This window comes from Hyperolius riggenbachi, chromosome 10 (genome assembly GCF_040937935.1).
Source record: "Hyperolius riggenbachi isolate aHypRig1 chromosome 10, aHypRig1.pri, whole genome shotgun sequence".
Lineage (NCBI taxonomy): Eukaryota > Metazoa > Chordata > Amphibia > Anura > Hyperoliidae > Hyperolius > Hyperolius riggenbachi.
Window position 1 is genome coordinate 61,168,018 of NC_090655.1, and position 23,561 is coordinate 61,191,578.

At 46.0% G+C, this 23,561-nt stretch overlaps 1 long non-coding RNA gene across 4 annotated transcripts in view; it reads left to right on the top strand.

The window, feature by feature from the left end:
* The first annotated feature begins 1,395 nt into the window (after positions 1-1,395).
* The window catches only part of LOC137536036 (uncharacterized), a 193,215-nt gene continuing 171,049 nt past the window's right edge, over positions 1,396-23,561 (top strand). For 3 of the 4 annotated variants that reach the window (XR_011024499.1, XR_011024501.1, XR_011024500.1), the window contains exons 1-3: positions 1,396-1,477; positions 9,287-9,358; positions 9,443-9,613. This is a non-coding gene — a long non-coding RNA (uncharacterized lncRNA). Of the gene's footprint in view, positions 1,478-9,286; positions 9,359-9,442; positions 9,614-20,736; positions 21,053-23,561 lie in introns of those variants that run through there. The other variant, XR_011024502.1, reaches the window with a different exon arrangement.

Sequence of the window (23,561 nt, forward strand, 5' to 3'; positions counted from 1 at the left end):
AAATATTAGAGAATGATGCAATGTTATAAAAAAAAACAAAAAACTATATACCTGAAAATAATAATATGAGAATATTTTCTTTGCTACTAATCTAGTAATTTTCCGTACTACACAACCAATTCATTATATCATAATTTTTTTTTCACTTCAGTATCTCTTTAAAGGAGTCATCAGGGGATATAACGAAAATAAGTGCTACTTACCCAGGGCTTCATCCAGCCCCAAGCTCCCAGCATGTTCCTCGCTGCAGCTCCGCGGTGAGCCGTTCGCCTGTGAAGCTTCCCGTTCCCCGGCGATGACGTCAGGCTGACCTGAAGGTCAGCCTGTACTGCGCCTGCGCGAGCGGCGCTGTTAATCACCGCCACATGGACCAGAGCGCCTGCGCAGTACGCTCTAAACCACGCAGGCGGTGATTGAAAGTGCCGCTCGTAAAGGCGCAGTACAGGCTGACCTCCAGGTCAGCCTGACGTCATCGCCGGGGAACGGGAAGCTTCACAGGCGAACGGCTCACCGCGGAGCTGCAGCGAGGGACATGCTGGGAGCTTGGGGCTGGATGAAGCCCTGGGTAAGTAGCACTTATGTTCGTTATATCCCCTGATGACTTCTTTAAAGAGACACCGGGAGTTAGCGGTGGCAAACAGCTGACAGCAGAGCTGCAGCGAGGGACATGCTGGGAGCTTGGGGTAAGTAGCACTTATTTTCGTTATATCCCCTGATGACTCCTTTAAAGGAGAACTGTAGTGAGAGAGATATGGAGGCTGCCATATTTATATCCTTTTAAGCAATACCAGTTGCCTGGCAGCCCTGCTGATCCGCTGCCTCTAATGCTTTTAGCCATAGCCCCTGAACAAGCATGCAGCAGATCAGGTGTTTCTGACATTTTTGTCAGATCTGACAAGATTAGCTGCATGCTTGTTTCTGGTGTGATTCTGCAGGCAAATAGCTCAGGAGGGCTGCCAGGCAACTGGTATTGCTTAAAAGGAAATCAATATGGCAGCCTCCATATACCTCTCACAACAGTTCTCCTTTAAGCCCCAAGTAAGTGAATTTTACTTTTTACAGTTTGTTTAGGTTTCCTTTAAATTTGCATGCAAGCATTGTACATTTCTCAAGCACTTGGCCTTCACATTTGGTATTCATGTCTAAGTGCTTCTGATTACCACTTCCACATGATCCACTCACTGTTTAGGCCAACATAAATGCATGTCAATTGAACTTTAAATACATATAGTAGAGCATAATAAATTATTCAGGATTTCCATGTTTACCTTAATTACCCTGGTTTCATCATCAGAAGCACTTCCTATATCTATACAGTATATTGCTGTAGAGCAGATTGAAATGTGAGCCCATCCTTCCAGTGATGTCATACAGCTTCCTGCCACAAAGCACTGTGGGAAGTCATGTGATCTTCCTGCTCTCTACAGAAGGGAAAATACTCCACCGTGAGTCATCTTGCCAGCAGTAAAGATGCCAGGTTAGGTAGTATTGTAAAATGGGCAAACATTGAGAACATTATTTATAAATGGATATTGTTAAAAGAAGCAATTTTATACACAGTAAAGATTCTCTTTAGGGTCAGTACATGCCGTCCTTTCTCCATATATACAACCTTAATTGATCAGCTACAATATTACAGCTACAGACATGTGAGGTGAATTATCACAATGGTACCTGACAAGTGCTGGGAAATACCATGCAGCCAAGTGTACAGTCAGGGCTCAAACCGACTAGCAGCCTTTTCTAAGCGCAAGTGATTTGAAAAGCTCTTGTTAAAGTGTACTAGAGGCGATATACAATAAACGTTTTATACACACCTGGGGCTTCCTCCAGCCACATGCGCACGGATCGCTCCCACGCTGCCGTCCTCAGTATCCCCGGAGATATGTAGAGAGCGCACTTTTCTTGTGTCAGACTGGATGCGACTGGCCGAAGTTACGGGACCCGGTACCGGTGATAGAGAAGACTGAGAACAGCGGCGTGGGAGTGATCCGTGCGGATGGAGGAAGCCCCAGGTATGTATAAAACTTATTTTATAGGTCTCAGGTTTCCTTTAAAGGGAACCTAAAATGACAAGGTTATGGATTTTTCTTTTTAAAATAATACCAGTTGCCCGACTCTCCTGCTGATCCTGTGTGTCTAATACTTTTAGCCACAACCCCTCAACAAGCATGCAGATCAAGTGCTCTGACTTCAGTCAGACTGGATTAGCTGCATGCTTGTTTCTGGTGTGCGATTCAGCCACTACTGCAGCCAGAGATCAGCAGGACTGACAAGCAACTGGTATTGTTAAAAAGGTAACATCCATATCCCTCTCAGTTAAGGTTCCACTTAAAGCGGACCCAAACCAAACATTTATTTAATTCAAATTATTTAGTTGCACCACTCTGACACATACAAAGAGAAAAAAACACTCCTTCAAGCTTATGAGCATTTCAGTGCATGCTTTTCACCCTTCTCTTTTCATAACTAGGGTTATACAGGTGGCAGCCATTAGCAATTCCTCCTTTGCTGGACACCATCTACTCCACCAGTTTGCCGGAAATATGAAAGGAAGGGGAGGGGTTTCTCCATTAAATGTAAAATATTTTATATTTGTCATCATGCAGCTGAAAAAAGGCTGCTATTTATTATTATAGTTTAGAAAATAGATTTTATTTCTGAAATCTTGTATTTTTAATTTGGGTCCACTTTAAGAGGAAAAAAATATGGAAGCCTCCGTATCCGTCTCATTTCAGGTGTCTTTTAAGTGGATATGCTTAACACTAAGGTTCTGCACACACACACAATTTTAATCTGCAGATCACTGGCCAATTTTACCAATGCCATGTAGTTTGAGGACCAACAGACTGTGTAGGTATGCTTTCATACTACACAGAAGGGGTAAAACTGGCCAGTCATATGCAGATAAAAATTGGATGTGCGTATGGCCCTTAAGAGTAAGCAGGCAGCTGTTAGTTAAAGGGGGCTAGTCTACTTTAGGGGACCCAGAACAAATCCTCATAGAGAACATTTCTCACAATCTCAGCACCCTCTACAGCACAAAGCCTTGTGATTGGCTGAATAGTGTGGGCGTAGTTTATTACAACCTACTTAAAACCTAGCAGGTCAAGATGCTGTCCACCCAATCACGTTAGCTGAATTTTTTTATAAGGTTTCCTGCTGCACCCCTAAACTAGACTAGCACGGGTTACAGAGGATCTATGAATTGGTGTAGTAGATTCTTTCAGTTTTGATTTTTGCAAACACTACCGCTTTTTTTTCTGTCCTCAATAAATATTGCATGACTTGCAAGCGCAGAACGGTGCATGCTAAGTGAATCCTCTCTAAGGGCCCTTTCCCACTAGCTAATGCGTGCACAAACCCGATTTCGTGGACGCGTTACGATGCACGGCATGATGATGGGAAGTTGCACTTTGATGCGTATCAGCGGCACTAATTCTAAAACACCCAACAGGAAATAGCTTGCGTCGTGCAATCACATGTTCCTGGAGGCGTTCCACCGGAACGCTCTGGAACAATTTAATGTGAACAGTAACATGAAAGTCAATAGACGTTCATGTTACCTTGCTTGTTGCGTGCTATGTGCGCTCTGTCAGAATAGCCGGCATGGAACCTAGTGTGAAAGGAGCCTGAGGCCTGGAACCCACAGCAGCACATTACTAAGCCTGTAACCTCCCTGGCGGTAAGCCCGACCTCAGGTCGGGCTACGCGCGCAGGAGGATTTCTCAGGCCTTGCTGGGCCGATTTGCATAATTTTTTTTTTGTACACGCAGCTAGCACTTTGCTAGCTGCGTGTACTTCCCGATCGCCGCCACTCTGCGCCAATTCGCCACTATCCGCCGCGCCGGTCCCCCTCCCCCCAGACACCTTGCACAGCCTGGCAGCGCTGAGGGGTGGATCGGGACTCCCGATCCTGGTCAATGGCGACCGGGGAAGCCCAGCAGGAAATCCCATTCTGAACGGGATTTCCTGCTTCCGCTGATCGCTGGAGGCGATCGGAGAGGGTGGGGGGATGCCGCTGCTCAGCGGCTATCATGTAGCTAGCGCTAGGCTAGCTACAGGATTAAAAAAAAAAAGTGCTGCGCTGCCCCCTGGCTGTTCTAATTGACCGCCAGGGAGGTTAAACAATACTAGTTGCTTGGTTGTCTTGCTGATCTTTCAATCACATACTTGAAATAGCATGCAGCTATTCCAGTCAGACTTCAGCCAGAGCACCCAATCTGCATGCTTTTTCAGGGTCTATGGCTAGAAGTATAAAGGCCCATACTCGCGATGCAATTTTTGTATGCTTCGCAGGTGGCAGTGGAATGGTACTTCAGTGTCATGTCTATGCCTGTACATCTGAGCAAATGATCGCCTCCTGCAGGACATGGCATGAAATGTCCATCCATGGCCAGTAACTGCACCGCGGGTCGATGGCTGATATTAAGTGTTGTCAGTGGTTCAAATAGATGCATCATTTGGTTGCCTTATGTGGCAACAGAATGGTGGTAGTGATTGACTGCAGGCAGATCGATAGTTAATTGCATGGATAATGACTCCTCCCCTAAGGCTCTCTTGCCCATGGGATGGTCAGTTTTACAGGGTCAGCAACAAAATAAAGTCAGTTTTTTGTTTTATTTAAAGCAGAATACCAGCCAAAAAGGAATAACTCATCTGCAAGTGGAAAATTACATCTTCCTCTGACCAGGAAGGTCTCCTTCACTGTTACAGCAAACACTGTATCTCATTGTGCGACAGCTAGGGGCGTAACAATAGACCCTGCAAGAAATACATCTGCTGGGGGGCCCAAAAGCTGCAGGGGGCCCCATAGGAGGGAGAAGTTTCTTTTCCCTGTCCTGAGAGACTGACAACTAAGGGCACTGAGAGAAAAAAATGTTGTTCTCTGCACAATTGTTCTAATGACTGCATCTGCTCAGCCACGGATAAGGAATCGTACAAAGGACCCATTCACACTTGCGTTTGCAAAACGCCGGCGATTTTTGCCGGCCTTTTGCAGTAGTGATTTTTCCACATTTTCACGTGGAAAAATCACTGAACACTGCGCCGATTTTTCCGCGACCGCGTTTTGCGCTTCTATAGCACTGAAACGCGATTGCTGGGAAATCGCCTGAAAATGGTGCAGGCGACGCGTTTGCATTTCGCGATTTTGGGCGATTAGCGCAAATCGCCCAAGTAAGAATGGGCCCATAGGGTTTTATTACACTAGCGTTTTTTAAAAGCGCTAGCGTTTGAGCGGTTTGACGAAATCGCGGCAAAACGCTCTAGTGTGAATGGGCACTAAGTTTTGCAGACATACATTTGTAGACAGTCCCTATTCAGTGTTCAGCAGGGTCTTGTGTACAGCGCCCAGCCCCAAACCTTTCTACCCTTCCCCAATTGTTCTATACTTTAGCAATGCTGGAGAAGTCTGCAAAGGTAGTTCTGCTCCATCATAGATGGACAGAGAGAGTGTAATAAGCTGCAGCTGGTAGCACACTCCTCTGTTGGTTTTCTGTTTGCGTTTTCTGTACACCATGTGTGTCTGTATGTGTGAAAACATGCATAACACATGCATTAACAGTGGCAGCGAAGCATACTTTTTATTGACGATCTGCTTTACTGTATGCGACCCAAAGGTCACATAACATGCAGTGCGACTTTTTCGCTCTGTTGCGTTCCTGTTTATACCACTGTGGACGTTGCCTTAGGCTGGTGGCGGAGTGCCCCCGTCAGATTCCCAGGCTGTGAGGGTTGGTGCACACTACAAGAGCTTTTTAAACGCTAGAGATTTTAAAAGCTCTTGCTAATACAATTCTATAGGGGATTTTTAAAAAATTTTTAGAAATCGTCCTAAAAGCGCTTGTGCAATGATTGTCTATGAGAGTGTTCACATGTGAGCATTTCGATTTCACCTGTACCATTTTCTGAGCGTTTTTGCTCAATGGAAGGTATAGGGAAATCGCAAAGCGCTTGAAAAAGCACTTTGTATAGGGATTTTCCGAGCGCTGTTAAGAATAAATACATTGTAATTATTCTTTTCCGAGTTCACTTCTCGACTGACGTCAGGAAATGAAAATCACAATTGCTCATCAAAAGCGCTTAGAAAAATGCCTTTCTAAGCTCAAAGCGCAGGGAAAAGCGCTTTTAAAAAACTCAATAAATCTCTCAGCGCTTACGATAGCGCTGGCGATTTATAATAATTATTATTATTCAAGTATTTATATAGCGCCGACATACAGTATTACGCAGCGCTGTACAGAGTTTAATCTTTTTGTCACTAACTGTCCCTCAGAGGGGCTCACAATCTAGTCCCTACCATAGTCATTTGTCGATGTATGTATCATGTAGTGTATGTATCTAATAGTCTAGGGCCAATTTAGGGGAAGCCAATTAACTTATCTGTATGTTTTTGGGATGTGGGAGGAAACCAGAGTGCCCGGAGAAAACCCACACAGACACGGGAAGAACATACAAACTCCTTGCAGATGTTGACCTGGCTGGGATTCGAACCAGGGACCTGGCGCTGCAAGGCAAGAGTGCTAATCACTATGCCACCATGCTGATTTATAATGGGAACAAGGCCTTAGGGATGCAAGAGAAGGTCACACTCCAAGCATAATTACCTGCATTACAAATGATATAACCCAGAACAAAGGTAATAATGACTACATGGAGCCCAGAAAAATACATGATTAAGCTATATAAAGGAGAGCGAGCTGATTATTCACGTATTTCCTGTTCACAATAAACCAACGTAATAATAATAATACAGTAATTCTGTTACATCACAAAAACAGGTATTACATGGGCGTGACCTACTTCCTCAGGTATGTAGAGCAGGTTGTGGGAACCTTGAGAACTTGAGTGTCTGTTAGAAGGAAAATAGTAATCCAGTGGTTGTATTATATAACATTGGCTGATTGTGATCCTCACAGTGATACACTCGCTATCCATGTACATATTTACATTTTCTGGGTGCCTCCACCCCTATACTTCACATATGACTGCCACAACCTGGCGCTTCCAGTAGTGACCACTATGGGAATGTATGAGAAGGTTTGATCATCATGGCTGCTGCTCTCTTGCATTTCCAAGGCTTTAAAGAGAACCTGAGATGGGGCGCAATAAAAATGTATACATGCCTGGGGCTTCCTCCAGCCTCCTCCACCCTGATCGCTCCCTTGCCGCCATCCTTCCGCTGCCTGCAGCCTCCGCAAATTGCCCCGGAAAGTCCTCCGGTGTGGGACATAGTGCACAACGGGGGAGCGCGCACAGCCAGTCTGCGGTAGTAGAGGACCGTGGCATGGGAGCGATCAGGCTGGAGGGGGCTGGAGGAAGCCCCAGGTATATATACGTGTTTTATTGCGCCCCATCTCCGGTTCACTTTAAGGGCTTTTTTTCCCACAGGCAGCTAAAGGCAGGGAATTCACTGCCTATCAGCTACTCCCGTTCACCAGCCGGGTGCTCGCTGGCGCTCGGCACGGGCGTCTGATGGGTGACCCCCGATGAAGTTGCATTTGACCATGGAGGTTTCGGTCCCCAGACGAGGCATGAGATGGTATTTGGCACCTTCGGTGAGGGGGGGGGGGGGGGGGGGGTTCTTGAATGCCTTTTATTCAGGTTCTCTTTAATTTGAATTAGGAGTCATGTATCATACCTACACGTGCATATAAACCATTCACCCTGGATTTGAACATACAATATAAATTATGTTTTGTTTTGTTTTTTTGCTAGTTGGTTATTTTCATCGAGAATGTAAACGGTTGTCTTTGTAGTCAATCAGCAGATGGAAAAGAAATTCACTCATGATCAATAGATAATCTAATCATTTTGAATGGATTGTCCATTCATTAGGCGCAAATACCGGGTGGTGTGCCCAGGTTCTAAAGGTGGCAATACATCTCCTGACTTGGCAGCTGATCGACTCAAAGCAGATGGAAATCTGTGCCACCAAGAGCATGCCCAGTCGCATGTATTGATTGGATATGCTGGAAAATCTCAGGCCGATGTGCTGAATTGAGTGTGCGGCGGTAACTGCATGCGATAATGAACGCAACAGAAACCCCTGACCGCATCCCCCCAAAATGTTACATGGGCCACCTGGTACTCGTGCATAATACTTTCCTCGTGTCTTGCCCAGGGCTTTGGAGTCAGTACAAAAATCATCCGACTCCAACTCCTCAGTTATGAAATAAAACCACCGACTCCAGATACTCAAAATTGCTCAGACTCCTTGACCCTGACTCCTATTCCACAGCCCCTGCATGGCTATTGAGCGGTACCAAAATCATCTGACTCCAACTCCTCAATCTATGAAAACTCCAATTCCAGGTACCCAAAAATTGCTCCAACGCCTCGACTCCGACTCCACAGCCCTGGTAATGCCGTCCCCTCCCACCCCAAGAGTTCGCTGCTGTGTCCGCACTCTTCTTTCTTAATGGCGCCAATGAGGAAGGAGAGTACGGACACATCGGCGGACTGGCAAAGTATTATGCACGGGCACCAGGAGAGCGGCGACGCGGTGGCCTTACAAGGCAGATTCCTGAAAGATTTCATGCTGAAATCGATCGGGGGTCGCCCTGCTGCGTATGGTATCCAACAGATCTCTCTCCCATCAGATTTGGTCAGAGAGAGATCTGTTTCTTGGTCGATTGACCCCCAAAATTGCACAGTGTATGGTCACCTTTGGGTCATGGACACGCTACAGATTGCTGATCGCTCAGTGGTTTTGCTAGCGTTTTGCAAAGCGATTTCAGCAGCGACAGTTTTTTAGTATTGTTTTTATTTTAATGCTAGCGATCGTGGTTTCAATGTTTTTTGGGGGGTGGTTTGGGTAGTAAAATTGCTTTTGTACAGCGATTGCAAAGCAATTTTGCAGCGATCATTCCTATACTTAACATTGAATCGCAATTGCTGGCAAAAAGCTGCAGCCGGATCGATTACGATTTGGCCAGTGGTCTTATCTTCATCCACTTTACATTTCACTGGCCAGTCTTACTACATATCTAAATTGTGAGCGTGAACAGATTTTGAATAAGGTAGTCCCCGGTTAACGAACGAGATGGGGACTGTAGGTTCGCTCTTAACCTGAATCTGTTCTTAAGTCGGAACACTATGCAATCTCTGTCCCCTGTGCCCCCTTTTACCGCCAGTGCCTCCCCCTGTGTCACCTCTGCCCCCCTGTACCTGCTTACACAAGTTTAGAAGCCATTTTTTCTTTGATTTTTATTTTAAATCATTTTTCTCAAAAACTACCAAAGTCCAATTTGAAAAACAATTTTTTTTTTACTTGTTCACACAGAATCCATGCCGTTTGTATCGGCGGGTCGTTCGTAAGTTGGGGGACTCCCTTTACACCGAACAGATTGTTTAGGTAGGTAAGCAATCATACTACTGTACAAGGAACTACTGGCCAATAACTAGCTGATCATATTTGGATGTGTGTTTGCTCCCTTAGGTTAAAATATCATGACTGAAAGGCGTAGTCACACAAAAAATAAAAGATTTATTTTCAGAAGGACAACACATTTCGTGATACTTAGACCACTTCATCAGGATATTAGTGCTGACATGACTATTAGCCTTGCTTGTTTGCTACTTGTACCAGCTAGTATCCATGTGACAGGAGGTGAGTGGACACCTTACAGTACATTCGTTTCTATGTTCAGATCATTGTGTTTTGTGGGTGCCTTCACCTTTTACTCATGCTTCTTGTTACAAGAACAGGTGTTGTCATTGGCCGGTGACTCAGTCTCAGCTCCTGTTCTGGCAACAGCTGTAACATATTTGGAACGTTCTGTCCCGAAGCTTACAGGAAATAACAGGAAATCTCCCTAATGTAGTCACAGACAACAGTAAATGGCCATAAAATAAGCTAATGTAACTATTTCTTGGTTTGTGTAAGCTTTTTTTTATTTTTTAAAGGACATCCGAGGTGAAAATAAACTGATGAGAAAAACAATAGTATCTATCCTCATCTTCCTAAAAATGACTTTTAAAAATATCCCACGGTTTTTTATTTTATATTTAATTTTCAAGTGTTTACTGTTTCATTGTCTCTGCTCAATGACACCTTCATTGAAGTATGCCAGAGCTAAAATCTATGAATTATTGACCCTTTTTATCTCTTTCCTGCTCCCAGAAGCCATTTACTGACAGGAAAGAGTTTTATGGCTGTAATTATCAGTGAGGGTAATGCTGTAGTCTGACCCAGTCTGACCTGGTCCCGACCCGGGCAGAAATTGTCACTTGCATACCTGATGTTTAACTCTTTCAGGCAGTGAAAGAAAAAAAGGAATACAGCATAGTTATTTGTGTGCTTAGCACTGTACATACACATGTCTATCTCATCATGTCACATGTCACCTTGGGTATCCTGGTATCCTTTAAAGCTGTTAGTGTTCAGTTTTTAAGAGAACCTGTTGTGAAGGGGAGAACACCTGATCTGCATACTTGTTCCAGGTCATTATAGGCAGAGGATGAGCTCAGCAGTTGGGCAAGAACTGTGTTTTAAATGGCAATTGTAGTGAGAAGAATATGGCGGCTGCCATATTTATTTCCTTTTAAACAATGCCAGTTGCCTGGTGGCCCTGCTGATCTATTTGGCTGCAGTAGTGTCTGAGTAACACCAGAAACAAGAATGCAGTTTATCGTGTCAGATCTGACAATGACAGTAGCACCTGATCTGCTGCATGCTTGTTCGGGGTCTATGGCTAAAAGTATTAGAGGTAGAAGACCAGCTGGATAGCCAGGCAACTGGTATTGTTTAAAGGGAACCAGAGAGGATGAAATATACATACCTGGGGCTTCCTCCAGCCCCATACGCACGGATTGCTCCCACGCTGCTGTCCTCCGCTGCTTGGATCCGCCGCCACCGGGTCCCGTCATTGCCGCCAGTCGGCCGGCGGATGCGGCCAATTCTCCGCATCACAGGGTGCTCTCTCCATACAGATACGCATGTGGCTGTTAACTGCGCAGCCGCATGCGTACGTGTATGGAGGGAGCCCCTGTGAAGCTGACAATTGGCTGCGTCTGCCGGAAGTGACGGGCCCGGTACTGGCGGATCCAGGAAGCTGAGGACGGCGGCGTGGGAGCGATCCAGGCTTATGGGGCTGGAAGAAGCCCCAGGTATGTATAAAATCTTTTCCTTTTTTCACCCCCTGTTCCTCTGGTTCCCTTTTAAAAGGAAATTAATATGGCAGTCTCCATATCCCTCTCACTTCAGTTGTCTGTTAAACAGTTCGCATTCCGGGGGTTTTACCCCTTAAGATTCCTGCCAATTTTGGCAAATTAGCTGTGTCGCAGTGAAACAGCAATAACTTTTTTTTATTACGTACGCCATCTAAGTGATACACATAGTTTTCTAAGAACAATCTAGGCTTTCTTCGGATAATATTTTTCAATTTTTTGATGGCAGCCGTTACAGGGGTCCACTAATCTTAGGGCTAAGTATAGATGACACAAGCGGTTAATTACTTAGGTAGAAATTAATACTTTGTTTGGGGGGGGGGGGGGGGGGGGGAGGGGGTTGTAAACACTTTATTGTTTAATAGTGACACTGTCCTTTTTTTTTCTGTACAGTGAATGAGAGCTGCTATTAGCAGCAGCCGTTCATATTCAAAACAGGTTATTTTTTCTAAAACAAATATTTATGTCGTCATTTTATATAAAAAACAAAACAAAACAAACGTTTCTGCTGCCTCCCCCGGCCAGCATTGTGGGAAATAACAGCTGTTTCCAACTGCCAAAAAAGCAAGCAGCAGCTACTTCCGCTGACATCACCTGCCAGCAGTAAAAATGTCACCATATGATAAATGTCAGAATGTAAATCAGGGAGAGGCAAGATTTTTCAATGGGCAAACACTGACTTAATCATTTATACATAATTATTGTAAAAATTAAGCACTTTTGTTCATTACATTATTTTCACTGGAGTTCCTCTTTTAAGACACGCCCCTGCCACACTTCCAACCACACCCACACCCACACCATGCCTCTTGTCATGCATATCACAAAGAATTAAAGGGAATCCGAGCAGTGCAGTTACTATGGAAAGATGCATATCATTTTGAAGCTCTGTTTCGCCTCTTTTTAATGATATATAAACCACCGCCCTACGCCTTTTCGCGACAGCCGCAATTTCAATCGCGAAAATAGTGAAAACTAAAAGGCGTAGGGTGGTGGTTTATATATCATTGAAAAGAGGAGAAAGAGAGCTTCAAAATGATATGCATCTTTCCATAGTTTCTGAACTTTTTGGCATTGTATTACACAGGACGACACTTTCCCCAGTGTCGGCCGCTCCCTTCAGCACAATGCAATGAAATACAAGGAACCCAGGGGGATATACTGTAGTTACAAACATCCTGCTGGTAGGTGTGAGGCTATAATTAATTAGTTGTGGGTATGCTTAAAGGCATACCCACAGGCACTGCTCAGAGCCCCTTTAAGAAGCAAAAGATGTATTTTCATCATTCAAACCACACTGGTCCTTTCTATCATCATTCGTTTTCCTTCATTTTTAACATTTGTCAACAAGAAATATTTACATTTTAAAGGGGAACTTCAGCCTAAACAAACATACTGTCATTGAGTTACATTAGTTATATTAATTAAAATAGACAGGTAATTATAATTACCCACCCTGTTTTAAAAGAACAGGCAAATGTTTGTGATTTCATGGGGCAGCCATCTTTTTGGTTGAAAGGAGGTGACAGGGAGGATGAGACACAGTTCCAACTGTCCTGTGTCCTGATCACTCCTCCCAGCTAGGCTTCAAATCTCAAATTTAACATTTAAAAAAACGAATTTGCTCCAAAACAGCAGAAGAATAATATCAGAAATCCCATCATGCTTTGAACAGCATCTAGGTAAAAATGCCCAGGCCGTTTTCTTCTGTGCGGCTAAAAATGAAGCTTGGGTAAGAAAAACAAAGTTCTGATGCTGTGAAACTGTTAAAGGGGTTCTGTGGTGTCCTTCAATAAACATAAACAGACACTTACCTGGGGCTTCTATCAGCCCCCTGTAGTTATGTCCTGTGCCGTCCTCCTCCGATCACTCGTTCCCTGCCACCGATCCCGGTCTAATCACGCTTGTCACACGTCTGCCCAGCCTCCCGCTCGCGTCTCCGGGAACTTACTGCACAGACGCAATACAAGAAAACCTCGTACTGTGCCTGCGCAGTAAGCTCTCAGAGACGCGATCAGGAGCGCGCATTATTCGTCTTGTTAGACAAATAATTGCCTGTGCCGGCAGCGGGGAACGGGTGATCTGAGGAGGATGGCGTGGGACGTAACAGCTGCAGGGGGCCCGTAGAAGCCCCAGGTAAGTGTCTGTTTATGTTTATTGAAGGACTCCACAGAACCACTTTAAAGAAACACCAAGCGTTTTCAGTGCTGCTGAGTAGATTTTTAGTCTGGAGGTTCACTTTAAGGTTGGAAGTGAAGTTTGGAGGCAATTAGAAAAATACATATATTTACTTAGATCTGCACATCAGTCTTGAAAGAGGGACAAATGAGGGGAGAAAAAGGGGCAGAATTTGGTTCCTACAGAGGGACTGTCCCTTTAAAAAAGGGTCAGTAGGGAGCTATGTTTCTGTGGAGACCCAAAGACACAGGGGCTAGAGATTTGAACTGGGGTCCGGTAGTGGTACGAGGGGATGCAGAGAGCAACGGGAAGGCTCTATGGGATTCAGAGCCTTCCCTCCTTGTAGGTGACTAGCTAACTTTGTTTTTATTATTATTACAGTCCACGTGTTAGTTGTCCTTTTTTGGGGGGGGATGGGGGGGGGGGGGCAGAGATAGATTTACAGCTCCTGTCTAATTGCTACAACTGTTTCTATATCCCTGTTCCTGGATCTACCAGTTTTTTTCCATTATGAAGCCACAAACCTCCGTGGAGGTTACAAAATGCAGGTGGAGCAGCGCAGGAGTGATGTCACATGGCTGTTGGGGTCAGTGGGCAGTGCTATCGGCTGTCACTTGGGTAAAGTGATCCACCAGGACGGATCACTGGCCGAGTACTGTGGGGGGGGGGGGGGGGAATCGGGGGCTGCCGTACAAATTGGATTTTCGGCAGAAGCATTATTGGCTGGGTTTCGTCTTTTGTGTGTACGGAGTTTTAAGTGGAAATTGTTCTACATCACCACCAACCACCGTTCAGATTTACAGGTCAAGGAACCTTGGGTCACCAACGCTGGAAGACAAGACAGTTAGTGGGCCTATATGTTTGTATTGCATGGAACAGCAAGAAACTAGTATGGCAGTGGTGTAATCAGTTTCTAGCAAATATGTTCTGCTCTGTGATGCATCCAATGCGGTAGCTCCCAACTGGCCCATTTTCAGAGGGGCAGACCCTCTCTGGGAAGCCAGTCCCTCTGTCTTCCTCATGTGTCCCTCTTTCAGGACTGATGTACAGATCTATGTACACATATGCATTTTCTACTGAAAAAAATGTTTAACTAGCTCTAAACTTTATTCTCATCCTTTAAATTCATATACTTCCTACTTTCAAATGTTTTTATGAAATAAAACTGATGATGATAGAAAGGACTAGTATGATATATATTCATGAAAAAACTACATCTTTTACTTATAAATTCCTTGTGATATCTGCACAGGTCCCATCTTTCCCTATTTTGAAAGGACCGTGCCTCTTTGGGAACCCTGTCCCTCTGTCCCTGGTTTCTCCTCATTTTCCCTACTTTCAGGACATGTACAGATATATGTGAATATATGTATTTTTCTCTAATTGTCATCCGGGACAACCTGAGATCCGGTCCCGCCCCGGATCTGTGGAAACACGAATCCAAGAAGATTAAAAGCCCCCGCCCACCCTCCATCCTCAGTTCATCTGTGTTTCCGCCACGGAAACACCTTAGAAGCAAAGCTCCCGTTTTTTTGTTTTCTGGACTCACCAGAGGGTGAGTCTTGAGTACGCTGGAGGTTTCTTTGTGTGGTCCTTAGCGGGCAGAGCAGAGGCGGCCTCAGCAGCAGCGCGGACTACAGACCTCTTGGAGCGGTGTACGGCTTCCGCGTGGTGTATGGCCGTTATGCCGCGCCTCCTCCATCAGACGCCGGCTCTGCAAGGCGCATCCGGAGAGCTGATTGAACGCCGGAAGTGAGGTCAGACGTCGCGTGGCGTCTGACGTGGGCGTGGAGGAGGAACATTGGAGAAAGCCAGGAAGTGAGGCAGCGTGGTCCTGGCGTCTCCGATCAGACCTGCAGGCGCAGCGGAATTGGGACAGGCAGCGGTCACCTGGGCCCAACACCACGGCAGAGATCTCCAGTCTCTGCTTTTGGCAAATTGGGACAGGTCCAAACTTTCCCTAGACTCACAGATAGCTATCCCAGAGGTAGTGAAGTCCAGTCTGGTCTGGTGGTTGGACTCTCAGAATCTAACCAAAGGACGTCTTTGGAGACAGGAGGAACCAATAAAGATCTTTACAGATGCAAGCTCTTGGGGATGGGGCGCAACGATGTTGGGCCATCATGCTCAGGGGCATTGGACGCAGCAAATTGCAAAGAAATCGTCCAACTTCAGAGAGTTACTGGCAGTGCAGAAAGCACTTCTATCTTTTCAATCCCTGATAGAAGGGAAGCACGTGTTAGTATTTTCCGACAATATCACGACGGTGGCTTATCTGGCAAAACAAGGAGGCACGAGATCAATCGAGCTCAGGCGCCTATGCTCAGAGACTCTAGGCAGGATAGAACCTCAGGTTCTATCTTTGTCGGCGATCCACATAAAGGGGACTCTCAATGTAAAGGCAGATTTTTTAAGTCGTCATCAGGTGAATCAGTCAGAGTGGGAACTTCATCCGGAGGTTTTTCAGATGGTGATAAACAAATTCGGTATCCCAGAGGTAGATCTCTTCGCATCCCCGACGAATGCAAAGACGGACCAATTTTTCTCCCTGCACAGGTGCCAGAGATCTCTGGGGTTGGACGCCCTCAGCTTCCCTTGGGACTTCAACCTCTCCTATGCATTTCCTCCAACAGTACTGTTACCTCAGGTATTGGGGAAATTTCAAAGGGAGAGAGGGAACATGATCCTGATAGCTCCAATATGGCCGAAACGACCATGGTATGCGACCCTGCGGAAGTGGGCAGTGGCTCCGCCTTTTCTCCTGCCAGCTCGGCCAGATCTGCTAATCCAGGGCCCTCTCATCCACCCCAGGCCACAGTTATTCAGACTGGCCGCCTGGATCCTGAAAGGGTAATCTTGAGGAATAAGGGCCTTTCGGAGAAGGTAATTGACACTGTAATGAAATGTAGAAAGCCAGTAACTCAGAAGATATACCGAAAGGTTTGGAAGGTTTATCTAGACTAGAACTAGAGATCAGAATTTGACTAGTTCAATTTTAGAGTTTCTTCAGGAAGGTGCAGACATGAAGTTGGCACTTAGTACCCTTAAGGTTCAATGTTCAGCACTTTCAATACTATTAGATAGGCATCTAGCGCAGGAAGAGTTGGTAAAGAATTTCTTCAAAGCACTACAGAGGTCTACACCAGTAAGGGCTGGTTCAGACGGACGTTTGGAGGCATTGCGTTTGCTGGCGTCGCGTTCAGCAGCGTTCGTGTGCGTTTGGATGCGGTCGCGTTTTTTCTTCCCCTAGGGGGACATTAGCCGTCGCGGTTAACCTCCCCTGGAAGCTACATGTAGCTTCCAGGGGCTCCTTGAACGCCAGAGAAAATCGGGACCCAAACGCCGCGTTTGTGTAAACGCGCTTGAAAGCTTGGTACAAACGCTCCCATTCACTTGAATGGGAGCGTTTAACACCAAGCCCTGAACGCTGGCTGTAAACGCTCTGCAAACGTCCGTCTGAACCAGCCCTAAGACAGAAAGTATTTCCACAATGGGATTTATCCCTGGTCCTCAAGTGTTTAACAAAGGCACCCTTTGAACCCATTGAAGAGATTGAGATGAAATTCCTTACCTTGAAATTAGCATTTTTTGATCGCAATTACATCGGCTAGACGTATAAGTGATTTACAGGCGTTATCTATCAAAGATCCCTTTCTAATCATTTGCCCTGATAGTGTCAGGCTCAGGACTGATCCGGCCTATCTACCTAAGGTAGTCTCTGAGTTTCATAGGTCTCAGGACATTATTCTTCCTTCTTTTTGTGGCAACCCTTCGGGACAGAAGGAGGAAGAATTTCACTGTTTGGACGTAAAGAGATGTCTGCTAGTATACCTTTCGAGATCAAGAGAAATTAGAAAGTCAAGCAGCCTATTTATCTTATTTTCAGGGAAAAATAAGGGGCAGCAGGCATCCAGACAGACCATTGCTAGATGGATTAGACAGACCATATCTATAACATATGAGTGTAGTAATTGTCCCTTACCACCTAATATTAAGGCTCATTCAACCCGTTCTCTATCTACATCCTGGGCGGAAAGAGCAGGAGCCACCATTCAACAAATTTGTCAAGCGGCAACATGGGCAAGTGCATCAACTTTTATCAAGCACTACAGAGTGGATGTACTGTCTCAACAAGATCAATCGTTTGGCAGAAAGGTGCTCCAGGCGGTGGTCCCTCCCTAGGTTAGTCTTTTTTTGCTATAAAGACTTTCTTGTTTATCTCTCAGGTTGTCCCGGATGACAATTAGAGAAAGACTCCTATTAGACCTACCGGTAATGGAGTTTCTGATTGTCATCCGGGACAAACATTATAACCCTTTCCCTATCTCGACTGCGCACCTTTCTTGTTACAGTTAAGATCACTGGGATCTAGTACATTCACCTTTTTTGGTGTTTTATGTCTTCCTTCATCTTGGTGTTTCTAGTCTTATATACTTTCAGACGCACTGAGGATGGAGGGTGGGCGGGGGCTTTTAATCTTCTTGGATTCGTGTTTCCACAGATCCGGGGCGGGACCGGATCTCAGGTTGTCCCGGATGACAATCAGAAACTCCATTACCGGTAGGTCTAATAGGAGTCTATCTAATGAAAAATTTGTTTTGTTAACTCTAAATTAGGTACTTGAGTATTATCGCATCTGGAAAGTTTGGCAGCTTTTTGTTAAAGTTCTATTTGCTCCCCCAGGAAGATCTGACCATTTTTGGAAAGTCCCAGCTTTCTTTTGCACCGGTCCCGAGTTGGTTTGATGCTCAGTTCCCAAGTTATGGGGTTTTGAAGGAGGGGTGTTCCCTGAAGTCGGCTGCAGAAAGTGTAATTACAGAAGTACGGGACGTACCCGACATGATGATAAGCAGCACACCCGGTAGGTCTTCTTCTTCCTTCGCAGCATAAATGTGTCTTCAATCCTCATGTCAAGTGCCCTGGGTCTCTCATTACAGATGGAGTAGCGCAGCTATGCACCCCCGTCTCCTCTCTGTCTTACTGACATGGGCAGGAGACTCCATTCCACTGTGCTCTCTGCAGCAAAGTGCAGGGAACACCCGTCCCCCGAAGCCCCCTAACTTGGGAATGGGGCATCGCCTTGACTCGGAACCCAGTGCAAAGAAATGCCCGGGACTTTCAGCTTTCCAAAAATGGTTAGATCTTGACTAGGGGATCAGACAGAACTTTAACTAAATCTGCCAAACTTTCCAGAGGGGATAATACATAAGTACCCTCTAAACTTTATTCTCTTCCTTTAAATTGATACATTTCTTCTTTTCAAATGGTAATACCCTCTTTCCCTGAAAATAAGCCCTAGCTGGAATTTTGAGCATGCTTGAAATATAATCCCTACCCCGAAAATAAGCCCTAGCGGAAGTTAAAGAGGAGGAAGAGGCAGCCAGTAAGTGGGGACACAGCGGTGCAGTGCCGGTCGGGCACTGATCCTGTCATCCCAGCACACAGCAAGGTTTTCAGCTGTGTGCAGGGAAGACAGGGAAGGTGCCTGATCAGTACAGTAGCATACTTTCAAATCCATGAACATCACAGTACAAAGGAACAGGAAATGTTCTGCTGAGGGACACTTCCTTATAGAAATATAAGACATCCCCTCAAAATAAGCCCTATCACATCTTTTAGAGCAAAAATTAATATAAGACACTGTCTTATTTTCGGGGAAAGACAGGTATGAAGGAAAATGAACCAGGATAGAAAGGACCAGTGTGGTTTGAATTATAAAACATATTTTTCCTATGAAATCTTTATGGTATGTGTGACTAGAGGTGTGCCGGGGGCGTGATCAGGGATGTGGCTTCAGTGTCCTTCTTTCTAATCTCAAAAAAGTTGGGAGGTATGTACTGTATGTGTGACTAGGGGTGTGGTTAGAGGTGGGGCGTTTCATAAAGTTTCCCTCTTTCTTAACAGAAAAAAAGTTGGGAGGTTTGCCAATGCTACTCTCCAGCTGATCAGATAGTAACAAATAACACATGCTTATTGCCTAACTGAGCCACATGTGACCCATATTTGGCCACTTTTACAAAGGTTGTAATCTGATTGGTGGTTGCTCAACAATGCAGAGCAGTTTCTATTTCAGACAAGCGGTTAATCAGGCAATTAGAGCATGCCATAATCCCGAGCTTCTGTGTGCTGCAGTCACTGTCCGCTCATCTCTGAGTAATGAGTATACATCAGAGACACGTTAGCTGTTATATGTGCCTGGAATGTAGAGAGAGCGGGACAAGTCATTTCCTGCCAGACAAAGGATGCCCACTCACAAACAGATCAGCAGACCAACAGCAGCAAAACATTCTATAAACCCATCAAATGATCGCCTCTCTCTCTCTCTCTCTTTAGTGGCTTTTGGTTTTCCCTCACCTTTGGCTTATTTTGGATTACCGTAGTTTTGGCAGTCACTTCTGTGCTCCTAAAAACCACAATGGATTCCTAGATCTGTTGCAACCAGAGATGAATGTAGAAAAAAGATACTTACCTGGGGCTTGCTCCACCCCCTGTAGTCTGTCTGCTCCCTTGCTGTCCTCCCCCCTCCTTTGTGCAATCCGTGATCCGGCTGGGTTTGCGGGCCACTGTGCATTCACTGTTCCTCCCTCGCTCTCCTGTGGCCAGGGGCGTTGTGCACAAAGTACAGTTACAGTCTAGTAGTTACACATGGACTGAATGCTCCTGGCCATGGGATCGGGTGATGTGCGCAGCCTGGACCTTTTATGCGCAGTAAAAATCAGCAACCCTTTGCACACTCGCATGCAAATGTTCAAACAAATGCATTCACAGATTCACTCATCCAGGCACCACTGTTATCCCTACAGCTAAGTTAAAAGCCGGGGTCTTAGTTCACAAAGGAATGCATTCTCTTGCTTAGTCACCTACACTGCGCAGAGGTACCCAGGTAAACGTAGGTGTCCTAACTCTGGCCCTTTAACATGCATAGTGCAGACATGCAAACATTCATTGCATCAAACCTATCTAGGGATTACTTACTTATTTAAATGTCCTTATGTGATTTTTTTTTTTTTTTTTTTTTGTTTAATATGCGCAGTAGTCTGCCAAGTCGGGGCTGACAGCTGCATAACTAAGGGGAAAGCAGGACAATGAGGTAGAAAACAGGACTACAGGGGGCTGAAGGAAGCTCCAGGTAAGTTTAAAACCTTTTGCAACATTATCTAAGGTGCACTTCAAATCACCGTGGCAACTAGTTAAAGCTGCTTTTTAATATGCAGTGGTTAAAGGCAGCCCGAGCAGGTGCCATGCTGCCACCTTAATATGTCACGTAGGGGTATTTTCACTCAACTGCCGTAATCAAAATAGCATGCATAAAGTCTTATGCATGATAAGTAGAGCATAATGCATTACAGTAATACTGCATACTCATGTTAATGCTGTTTAATGCAGGCAATGATGATATTGTGTAAATCGTGCGTAACGGCTGCAAACACCCCTGAGACATGTGAGCTACAAAACTGAAGCAAGTGAAAAAATCAGATACTCGCCTATGGAGAGGGGAGGCTCTGGGTTCCATAGAGCCTTTCCAGCCCTCCCTTACCTTTGGTCCACCACCAGGCCTGGTAAAGTTCTAGCTACGAATACGTCTTCAGCTTTCCTTGAGAAGCCTTTGGAAGTACGGAGGAGGAATGTTGGAATAGTGTGAAAGATTTAGCAATTGCCTTAAAGGACACCCGAGCTGAAAATAAACCAATGAAATAAACAATTTGATCTATCCTCCTCCTAAAAATGACTTTTTAAGATATCCCACAGTCTTATTTTAAATTTAAATCTACTTTTTAAGTTTTTACTGTTTTATTGTTTCTGCTCAATGACACATTCATTGAAGTATGCCAGAGCTAAAGTCTATGAACTATTGACCCTTGTTATCTCTTTCCTGCTCTCAGAAGCCATTTTCTGCTAGGAAAGTGTTTTATAGTTGGAATTTTGTTATCGGTGAGGGTCACACTGCAGTCACTTCCTGTCTGAATCAGGACTGAGTCAGCCACTTACATACCTGATATTTAACTCTTTCAGGCAGAGAAAGAAAAAAAAAAGAACACAGCCTAGTAATTTGTGTGCTTGGCACTGTACATGCACATGTATATCTCATCATGTCACATGTCACCTCGGGCATCCTTTAAAGGAAATATAAGGACCTCAAAGCTCTAATGCTGGGGATACACGGTACGTTTCTGTACCGTGTATCGACCAGCTGATCTGGCCAGCTGATAATATTCAGCTAGCCCGATCAAGCCGCTCGACCCGCGCCCGCTCGATTCCCGCCGGCAGACAATGGCAGGGAATCGAGCGGCTGAAAAGGACCGCCGGCGGGGACGAGCGGGAATCGATCCGCGCTGACGAGCGGGGACGCGGCTGGAGTCGATCCGGCGGCTAATCGGCCGCCCGATTGACCCGTCTATGCCCAGCATCAGGCCCAGGCCACACAGCTGGCCTTTGGCCTGTGCGACCGGAGCGATCGCTCAGGGCGCCGGCCCGCCGGCTTCCAGGGGGGCGCCGCGCTCCTGCCGCATATTTTTTTGTGCTGCGGGCTCCGGCTTCGTTGATTATGTTCCCCTCTGGCTCCGCCCCCTGGTGCCGCGCTGGGGTTGATGGGGGCGAAGACCATGCGGCGCTGCCTCTTGGAGTCAGTGTGAGACTCTGCCCAGCTCCCGGCCCCGTGATAGGATGGATGGAACCAGGAGCGCTGAAGCGCGCAGCATGTATGACAGCCACCCTGCCCTGCTGTGTGACTGTGTCCTCTCCCCCCCTGGCACACCCCAGTAACAACCTCCCTTATGGGTTCTTTTTTAAAAAAATTCTTGGTGCTCTGTTGCCTTCAATGGCATTCCCATTTCTGATTGCAGAGTCAGAGTCAGAGTCGAGATGGATTAAGATGTAATGGGTACCTGGGCAGGGTAGTAGATTTGGGGCCCCGTTGTAGTCCTTTTGGCAAGCTGAAGTAGAGAGAGGTCAAAGAAGGTGGCAGGTGGGCCCCTCGACACCCCCTAGGCACCGGCCTAGGTTGCCTGGTGGCTGCTCCTGCTCTGGTGAGAAGGGTATGGTGTCTGCCATATTTATTTCCTGGCAACCGGAATAAATAATAATATGGTAGCCTCCATATAACTCTTGTTTCAGTTCCCCTTTAAAGGCCCAGTGCACACCAAAAACCTCTATCAGATCCTCAAAATGCTAGAGGTTTTTGAAGCAGATTTCAGAGCGATTCTAGGCATGTTTAGAGAGGTTTTCTAAACATCCCTAGCGTTTTTGGAGAGTTTTTGTGTAGCAGATAACAAATATTGTTACAGTAAAGTTACTGAAAAGCTTCTGTAACAAAAACACCTGGAAAACCGCTCTGATCTAGCGTTTTTCAGAGCAGTTTTCCACTTTCCTATTCTTTAACATTGAGGCAGAAACGCCTCAGAAATCTAAAAAATGCTGCAGTTTGCGTTTGTGGAAAAACCGAACCGCTCTGGTGTGCACCATCCCATTCACTTTCATTAGCCAAGCGGTTTTCCCCCTGCAAGCGTTTTAAAAAACGCTTCAGAACCGCTCTGGTGTGCACCGGCCCAAAGTGAACCTGAGATGGCATGTGTGGGCCTATTTATACTTACCTGCCGCTTCCTCCTGCCCCACTTGCTGTCCTCTCCAGTCACTCTGTTCTGTCTGAAATCACCCAGGTAATCAGGCCCTCCACGCTCTTCTGCGCATGCGTGACTCGGCTGCGCACGGCATGAGGTTCCCAGGTACAGGAGCGCGGCCAGGCCACGCATATGCAGAAGCGTGCGACTAGCCAGATTACCAGGAGGATTTCAGACAGAGCGGAGAGGACAGCGAGGGAGGCCCACATACCTCATGGGTTTAGAGGAAGCGCCAGGTAAGTATAAATAGGCCCACAAATGCCATCTCAGGTTCACTTTAAAGTGTACCAGAGACGAGTATTTGCCCCAGTTTTATACATACCTGGGGCTTCCTCCAGCCCCACCAGCATGAATCGCACCCACGCCTCCATCCTCAGTCTTCTCCCTCTTTGGTAACAGGTTCTGTAACTTCCTCTAGTCTGAGCATACTCAGTGCGCCTTAGTCTCTCTCCGGCGGCTGTGAGCGTTCTGCGCAGGCACAGAATGCTCCCAGATGCCGGGGAGAGATGGAGAGAGAGAGGAGCGCACTGGCCAAGCTCAGACAGGCTGTGACTGGCCGAAGTTACGGGGAAGAGGACTGAGGACGGCGTTGAG